At 36.5% G+C, this 9,363-nt stretch overlaps 1 long non-coding RNA gene across 1 annotated transcript; it reads left to right on the plus strand.

Moving 5' to 3' along the window:
• Window positions 1-2,484: 2,484 nt before the first annotated feature.
• On the plus strand, window positions 2,485-6,117 carry LOC132056054 (uncharacterized). The gene is made up of 3 exons (XR_009414710.1): window positions 2,485-3,256; window positions 5,750-5,827; window positions 5,991-6,117. It is a non-coding gene; the product is annotated as an uncharacterized LOC132056054 (long non-coding RNA).
• Window positions 6,118-9,363: the final 3,246 nt, after the last annotated feature.

Raw genomic sequence — 9,363 nt, forward strand, 5'->3', positions numbered from 1 at the left:
TAATATATTGTATCAATGGTAGGTTTTTATGGGAGTGACCATTGTCCAGTATCTCTTGAACTTTCTGAGAAGGATGCAGTACTATATATTTCATGCTGCATGAATCATGCTTTACTCTACTTGCTGATCTTATTAAGGGTAATTTTGACTAAACTACCCCTAATATAGGTATTGGGATTTGATCAAGGTTAATTGTTTCTTGATTTGGTAAATGGACGCTCTGTAAGTGGACACCCTTTTTGATCCGAAAGGAGTAAAATATAACATAAAAAATCGGTTAGCCATAAGTTAGCTAAGTTTAATTTCTATTATCACTATGTATTGAAATTACTTGGTTTGACACTTTGCCTTTGAGGTTTTATCTTATTTTGTACGTTTCATTACTGATTTGATTAATACAGTCCGTGGCACATAGTGACCAATTGTATGAAGATCACATTCCATTTCAGAAGCTCGATAAATCTTAATTTGATGCTTCATCTTCTCCAATAATGCTTACGCCTTCAACTCCTAAAAAAAATAGAATTACAAGTGAAAATTATTTTTTTCTCAATTAAACAAAGTCATTTATTTAATAATTGATTTGAAGAATTTATATTCAACATTGAAACAAATTTAAAACACTGTGCACGTGTATTGAGCGTGCCACAATTTATAACATGGAGATTGTTGTAATACTACTAAATATTGACTCATGATCATGATAGACAACTCTGCGCCTATCTGTATTTCTAATTTCCGCACGCAAAGTTCCTTACTACATGATGGATATATAAAAGGAACAAAAAGGTTGTTTTTGGGACAGTGCGGCAGAGAAAACTCTGCAACTTAAAACAAAAGTGAGAAAAAGTGGTTTTGATTCTGACCCAACGAAGAGATTAACAATTTTGCTTGCTATTTACTCTGTTTTCAGATGGTATAATTTTTTTCTTCTTCCTTGTTTTCGATTTCTAGTTCTGCATTTTTTATTTGATTTTTAGCTGCTTTGTATGTTAATAACCATGATTTGCAAAAATGGGGTTATGTAGAGAAATCCTAATAGCTGATTTGAGTGATGAGCTACATTAAAAATGGAAAGATCAGCAACATTTATTTTTCTTCTTTGATTGTTAGCATGATTTGGCCTTATAACATGCATATAGCCAATTTCAGTGAGGCGCTATCCTAGAAATTGAAGAGTCATGGTTATGTTACCTTTTTGGGCAAAATGTTACTTCATTAATTGTAGTACTTTTTTAACTTTATATCGTTTTTTTAGTTGTTATAGGTTTATTCATGACATATCAGGATTCATGCTATTATCTGCTTTGAATTTTAGATCTGCTTGTGCATCTACAAGTAGTACTTGTTGTGTAGCAGCGTGTATAACGCCTATTCTTGAAAATACAAAGGTGGTTGAATGAATTTGCAATAGGGAGATGGACCATCAAGGAGGAAATGACAAAAGTGATCCCTTATGTTTGAGGATAGGTTCAAAGTAGTTCCGTAAGTATATATTTAATAGTTTTGGTCCTTTAAGTTTGGAAAAAGTTTAACACTTTTAGTTTCTGTCAAATATTTACCGAACTGTGTTTGGTAGATTTTAGAGGCACAATTTTTGTAGTTTCTGCAGGTGCAGCTTTTTAAGGTGTAATTTGTGTTAAAGTTTTGTATTTATTTAGTGTCTAGTGTATTTTTTGTGTTGCATATTTTAGAATTTAATGGTACTTTCTTGGTGTGTATAGTTAAATCCCCTTTATGTTCACGAGTTATCTCTAACACCTCTCTAGCTGCTTTCCTGATGCAGTCAGCAGTCCTAGCCCACATACTATCTGCATCTCCACTGCTCCCCCAAGCCCCAATAGCCGCCAACTTCTCCCCGATCTCCTGAGCTTTGGCCTCAGTCAAGCCTCCCCATCTAATCCTTGGTTAGTCATAAGCAACCCTATTCTTCTTCCACTTCTTGATATCTTAATCCATAACCACCAGCATATATTGAGTCGTAAGATTCTCGCTCGAGATAACCTTGTAGTTCTTATAGAAACCTCTATCACACTTCCTAAGGAGCAATCTATCTGGATCTTAGCCAACGTACTATGGTAGGTCAGCAAGTCCTCTTCCCTCTTCTAGAAGTTCGAGTTTTCTATGATCAACTCAAAAGCTTTCGCGAAGTCTAAAAGCGAGACTCCTTCGTCATTTCTATCCCCAAAACCGAAACCACCATGCACATCATCAAAACCGAAATCTAACAGATAAAGTTCGGTAAAATTTTCACGGAGACTAAAAGTGCTAACTTTAGGCAAACTTAAATAACCAAAACTATTAAGTACATCCGTAACGGACTATTTTGAACCTACCCTCAAAGTTTGAGTCTGGAATCACGGGAACTCATAGGGTTAGTAGACCAGCAAAGGATATTCCACTGCTGGGTCCGAAAAATGAGAAATCCAAAGAAGCATCTCAGTTTGGTAAACTTTGTAGGGTCTCATGAGATGCTTCTTTGGATTTCTCATTTTTTGGACCCAGCAGTGGAATATCCTCTGCTGGTCTACTAACCATATGAGTTCCCGTGATTCCAGAACTTAGGCAATTGTGCTTCTGAATTTAAGTTATCGATCTCAACATCTGAATTTGGTTGTGTTTGTGATCTTAAATTGGTTTCAACCTGATTTGAATTTCCAATGTCACCTTTTAAAGGACTGCTATTTCCTTCTGCAAAAGGTTCGCTAGCTGTTTTTCAAAACTTGACAGATGCAAGCACAACCTGTCATCTCCTTGATCACATTGAGCATCTCTATCAATCATATAGAATGACTCATCCACTGACATAGATGAATGTACTAATTGTCCATTACCAGGGTCAGCATCAATGTTTTGTTTCAAAGTTGGTAATATTAGGCTTGTGTGTGACCTTTTCAGACTCTGATGCAGTAGATGTTTCTCTCTTTTTCTTGGCTGAATTTATATCAGTTGTTCGAAGTAGCTTAATCGGGGACTCAATGTTTGTTTCAAAGTTAAGCTAGCAAGCGAACCTTTTGCAGAAGGAATTAGCAGTCCTTTAAAAGGTGACGTTGGAAATTCTAATCATGTTGAAACCAATTTTAAGACCACAAACACAACCAAATTTAGATGTTGAGATCGATAACTTAAATTCAGAAGCATTGTTGCCAAAGTTTGAGGCTGGAATCACGGGAACTCATATGGTTAGTAGATCAGCAGAGGATATTCCACTTGGTGGTTCCAAAAGATGAGAAATCCAAAGAAGCATCTCAGATTGGTAAACTTTTGTTGTGTTGTCTTGAATATACATATTAGGGCTATGTAGTTGAGGCAGCGAGGGCTCAGCTAAAGCTTGGTTTTTCTCACGTTATGTTGAGCTGGCCAAATGCAGTCTCAGGTCGCGTTTAGATTCCATGAAGCTCAACTTTGTAGGCTCGTGAGCACATCTAAGCCTTTTGTGGATAATTGTATACCAAATTGCATTACTGTCCTTAGCGTATGTGTTGGAGGACCCTAAATTTTATTCTTCAGTCATAGACTTCAAAAATGAGTTTCCTCTCTTCTCCCAGTGCTCATCAGTGTAACCCTTCATTGGTTTTCATCTTTTGTCCTATCCATTTACTTTCCTCATGTTTTTTCTGATTTTCTGCTCTTTCCACTGACTTTCTCAAGTTGTCTCTGGTGAAAATGTTGTTTCTACCTTCCATTTTTTATGCCATCAAAGATTTGGCTTTAACACTACATTCAGCAGTATCTATTTCATAATTAATAGCTTCCCTCAAAGCACTTGGGGGTATTTTGTACTTGTGATATGATTCCTACTTAAATGACTGTACTAATCATATCCTCAAGAGACGAGCCTTTCCTATCACATGTGCTTACAAGCACCTGGGGTTCACCTCTCCCCCTCGCCAGCTTAATCCACCTTCCTTTCAGCCCTTCATGACAATTTTGCTGCTTCTAAAATAGAAACAAATATTTACCTCTTATAGAATCTAATCACATATCCAAAGCACATCTTTTGTGTTACCCTTTTTGTCCTGGATTTAGGGAGAAGATGATATAAGTCAAAAGTGGAAGTCCTTCAGATAAGGTACGGTTGTGTTGGTAGTTAGTACTAAGGTTGTTTCTAAAATATTCATTTTCTATTGTTGAGATGCCAAGGTGAGATCCCATGGTGTATGTTGTTCGCAGATGACATAGTCTTGATTGACGAGACTCATGGCGGAGTTAACTCTAAGCTAGAGGATTGGAGACAGACGTTAGAGTCTAAAGGATTCATTGAGTAGGACCAAACGGAGAGTACTTGGAGTGCAAGGTTCAATGGCGTACCTCGGAGGTCGACGTGGAAGTGAAGCTTGGTACCGGTCATCGAAAAGAAAAGAAAGTTTCAAGTATCTTGGTTCTATTATCCAAAGAAATGGAGAGATTGACAATGATATCACAGATCGCATTGGTGCGGGATGGTTGGAATGGAGGCTCGCACGGAGGCTGTGTGACAAGAAAGTGCCACCAAAACTTAAGGGGCAAGTTCTACAAAGTGGTGGTTAGGACCGCTCGTTGTACGGGAAGAATGTTGGCAGTTAAGAACTCTCACGTGCGAGAAGATGAAAGTCGCGAAAATGAGAATGATGCGGTGGATGTGTGGGCACACCAGGAGAGATAGGATCGGAACGAGGACATCCGGACAAGGTGGGGAGTGGCGTCGGTGGAGGACAAGATACGGTAAGCGAGGCCGAGATGGTTTGGGCATGTGAAGAGAGAGACATAGATGCCCAAAGTGCGAAGGTGCGAGAGAGGTTGGCTATGGACGGTTTTAGGAGAGGAAGAGGAAGGCCAAAGAAATATTAGGGAGAGGTGATTAGGTAGGACATGGCGTAGTTTCAGATTACCAAGGACAAGACCTTAGATAGGAGGTTGTGGAGGACTCAGATTAGAATAGAAGGCTAGTAGGTAGTCTCAGTTTTCTTTCGCACTAGTAGGCGTAGTTTTGCTCTACTGTTTATTACCCTTTGATTCATGCTTTTATGTGTGGGGTCTTGTCTTTCCATGCTGTTTTATCATAACTTCTTTTCTCTTGTTATTTCGCATTGCTTTGATTTGCTTGTCTGTATCTGACTCTTTTCCCTTGTTTTGCCTTGTTTTCTTTTGAGCAGAGGGTCTTTCGGAAACATCCTCCCTACCTTCCAAGGTGGGGGTGAGGTCCCCGTACACTTAACCCTCCCCAAAACCCCACACTGTGGGATTCAACTGGGTATGTATTGTTGTATTCCCTTTTGGAGAAGAAAAGGGTGTATTTCAGTAGCACCTCAAACGTAATCACCGAGGCTTTGCATGAGATTAGAATTAACTCAATACTGGCTCTGATGCAAGAGAGATAAGTTTAAGACCGGTACAATGATGAAGCAGTTGACGCTTGGTATAAAAAGGGATTCAATACACAATTTCGGTCATTCATCTAGGAGTTAGATGTGACATACTCCCACTAAACCAAAATGCTCTCCTTTCTTTGGTGGGTTGGCTAAATTGCAAAGTAGGAATTAGAGTTTTTGGCATGAAATTGCTGGTTCTATTGATCAAACTTCTTAAGCTTGAGCTTCTTTTTTTCTGACAGAGCTGAAATTCAGCCAGAAATTTTTCAGCTCTAATAAGCTCATGCCATACCTGATTACATCCAGTCAAGCATGTCTGGTGCTTGATTGTCTAGTAGACATCCTCATCTTGTGACTTTTTTGAATTTCTACATGGTAAATGTTTTTGCCACATGCAGCTAGGGAAACAAGACTGGTCAAGAAAGAATTTGAGGAAACAACAGCAGAGGCATTTTGTCCTGTTAGACAGATAAGTGGTATGCTTTTCAATTCATTCTTATATATCTTTACAACTTAGTTGAACTTTGTTGTCATTTTTCGTAAATGCCAATTTCCATTTGCATGTCGATGTTGTGCTTTGACTGCTCTTGAGCATCTTCTTGCTGCTTTCTTTTTGATTTACTGATGTACATGTTTCAGGAGAAAAGGCAACAAATGGCAACAAAAAAGTCATCAAAAGTTAGCCTGCTAATTCAGGAAACACACCACCCCTTCATGCAATCAGCTATGCATGTCATCTAGAGGTCGAGGGTCGAGATTTCAGGTAACCCTTGTTTAAATATTTCATCCTTCCGTCATTTTGGTGGATTGCAATAATCTTTTCATTTGATGTGTTCTCTATGAATATTTATCAATACTGGCACATACACTGCTTGAGTTTACTGCTGAAGATGCATGCACTTTGACATTCTTCTCATCAAACTTTAGTGTTTAATAAGATGTTACAGAGAGAATGATGCTTTTGTCAGGACACCTTTGGGCTTAAACACTGAAAAATGTTCTTGAAAATTAATGAAGATCGAAGTGAACTAATGATCTCTGTAACGCAAGTGTTGAAAGGAAAAATACATATATAATAAAAATGATGATTGCAAGCTCATACACTTGGATTAAACTTGTCTTCTTTGAGGCTCTAGTTTGTTTAAAATAAGCATCTCGAACTCACACTGGACATAGAATAACTTAATACTTTGCTCGAGTATAACTATGTTTCAAGTTTAGCGCCTTTTTTTTTTCCATCTGTAGAGTTTCCTCATGTTGCTGGTGGTGGGGGTGTCAATGGTTTTTCAAAAATAGACTAAATCGACCGAACTAAACCAATTTAAAGAAAAGCGACGGTTTTGACATAAATTTATAACCGTAACGAATAATTATGTTGGTTTTTATTTTTATAAAAATAAATCGAGTATATTTATATGTGTATATTTATATATATATATTAAGTTTTAAAATATTAAAATTTTCGCCTTGGGCCTGGTGTAATGGAAACAACTATAAGCCGGCAACAAAATTAACACCCAAGGTCTTAACACTGAAACCTATTATACTACTTCTATATACTAAAACTAAATTAGTCTAGGATCTCGATTAGTAACATGTAAGCTACAAGGTATCTGAACGATTTTGGATAGCTACAAGATATTAAATATATTTCCTCTCGTATGATTTAAATTATATTTCTCTTATTGGATACTTAATCTTAGTAGACGCAGTTCTTGAGTCTCATCTTGATTGATTTCTTCCCACTTGTGTGATTTAAATTATATCCTTTGTTTTTGCTTAACATTATTTTATATTATCGTAAAATAGTGAGATCAATCTCTTTCTTGTCGTCTTTTACATTTTCTTGATTCATCACCTTTTAAACAATAAAAATGTCTAGAGAATTTTGTCCAAGTCTAACCGGAGTATGCATGGTATCCTGTTCTAACTTTAACTAGTGATTTTTACATGAATTTTTATTTTTTTTAAAAACACCGAAAATTAACCGAACTGTACTAATACCGAAGAAAAACTGAGATGATGGGATGGTTTAAAAAAGTCTAATTTTTGTTATACTAAATAAAATAACCGAAAAATCAGTATGGTATTAATTTTATCAAACAACCGCCTGAATCGTACCATTGCCACCCCTAGCAAGTACAAGGTGGCAGGTATCCCGCAATTAGTCGATGTGCGTGCAAGCTAGCTCAAATACCATGGTTATCAACAATAAAAAAAAGTTTAGCTCCTGCGAAGCAGGGCACGCCAATGATGGCATTGTTTCTTTAAATCTAAAGTTAATGAGTATGTCTGATTGAGGATGTCCTTGAGTAATCGTGAAGTATAATTTCTCGAAATAGATGAATCAATTGGTTAGTAAGACCTCTCTTTGTTATACTTCTTTTTAATCAAAGCAACTGGTTGATTTCCATCAACTCGTACGTGTGCAGACATTTGTTAGGTTTCTCCTGGCAAATAAGAGATTTGCTTCTTTGGTTTATAATCTAAAGAGGGGATCATAACTTTTTTGTGAAGCAAGACCAACATTTACATTGTTTTTTCAGAGTTCTAGTCCTTTCATCACCTGAACACCATGTGAAGCAGCACTTACATTATATGTTGTTATTGAGTTCCAGTTCTTTAATTCTCGTTCTGTAGTGAATTTCAGGCATACTGCTTAGCCTTTTTACGCCTGTGCAGGTATCTACCTGAGACTCATTGTTTCCCAGTTTGTGTATCCCTTTTTTCTCTTGTTGAATTTAGACTTCCTTTACGCCTGTGCAGGTATTACCAAAATCCTGGCGCGACCTTTAGATGAAAACGATAAAGCATCAATGGTAGATTATTTGGCTCCGAGGATCAAATTCTAGCCTACTGTGTGTCATTGCAGACCAGGTTTTGATGTTTTGACAAGTGGATGGAAGATAATCACAGCACTTTATGGCCTGAATCCTGAGGTGAATGTCTTTTTGAACTTGTAAGCCAGCAACAATGTATATTTGATGTAAGCAAACTCCGAAAGTCCAAAAGTAAGATGTGTCAAAATAACTACTTGGAGTCGATTACCTTGAGCAAATACAAGAGGAATGAAAAAGGAGCTATGCCAAGATTCTCATTAATGGTTTTTGTACAGCATTAAACTGTTGCTTGGTTGGGTCTTATATTTTGTACAATCATTTTGAAGCTGCATTTTATGCCCAACCGTTATGCTACAACGCTTCACAAAGTATCATTTCGACTGCTGCAATACTTTGAGACTAGGGCCCGTTTGGCCATACAATTTGGATTTCAAATCAGAATTTCTATGTTTGTTTACGACATTTGAACAAAACTTCAACTTCAATTTGGACTTTTTATATTAATTCCCAAATTCACCTAAAAGATAGGATTTCAATTTCTAGTTTGTGATTCAATTTTTATAAAATTTATTACTTGACTCATAAGTTTATATTTGGCAAAAAAAGACCCATAATTTTAAATTTTGCAAGAAAAAGATTCATGCTTGAAGTGGAGAGATTGTTTGTACCATATGAAAGGATTATATTAAAGAATAACTAGTTATTACTATTCTTAATGTATGGATCAGTGGATCTTTGTAAAATTATGTGAATTTGAAAGCTTGTTATAACATGTAATCGTAAGCATTTATTTATAAAAGGAACATGTAAATATGTAATTTGTTAATGCGGCGGCTTATGATATCTTGTTTATGTACTATGGTTCTGAAGAAATTTTGATAGTTTTTACAAATTGTGGTGCTTTCATGTTTATGAGAATAAGTATAACTTTTGAGATCTAAATTGCATGTTGAAATAAAATTTCAACTTCAAATTAACCTGATTTCAAATCAATGATTTCAATCATGTCCTAATGCCTACTATATGTTTTGAGCCTAGTTACATGTTTGTTTAACTTTGTTTTCTGAGGTCCAATTTCAAGGAAGCATGACTTGCTTGTTAAGATTGCTGTTTTTTTCACTTATTACACAAATAGGCACGGTAATCCTATCTATAAAGTGAAACAACAGAAA

Source organism: Lycium ferocissimum, chromosome 5, assembly GCF_029784015.1.
Source record: "Lycium ferocissimum isolate CSIRO_LF1 chromosome 5, AGI_CSIRO_Lferr_CH_V1, whole genome shotgun sequence".
Lineage (NCBI taxonomy): Eukaryota > Viridiplantae > Streptophyta > Magnoliopsida > Solanales > Solanaceae > Lycium > Lycium ferocissimum.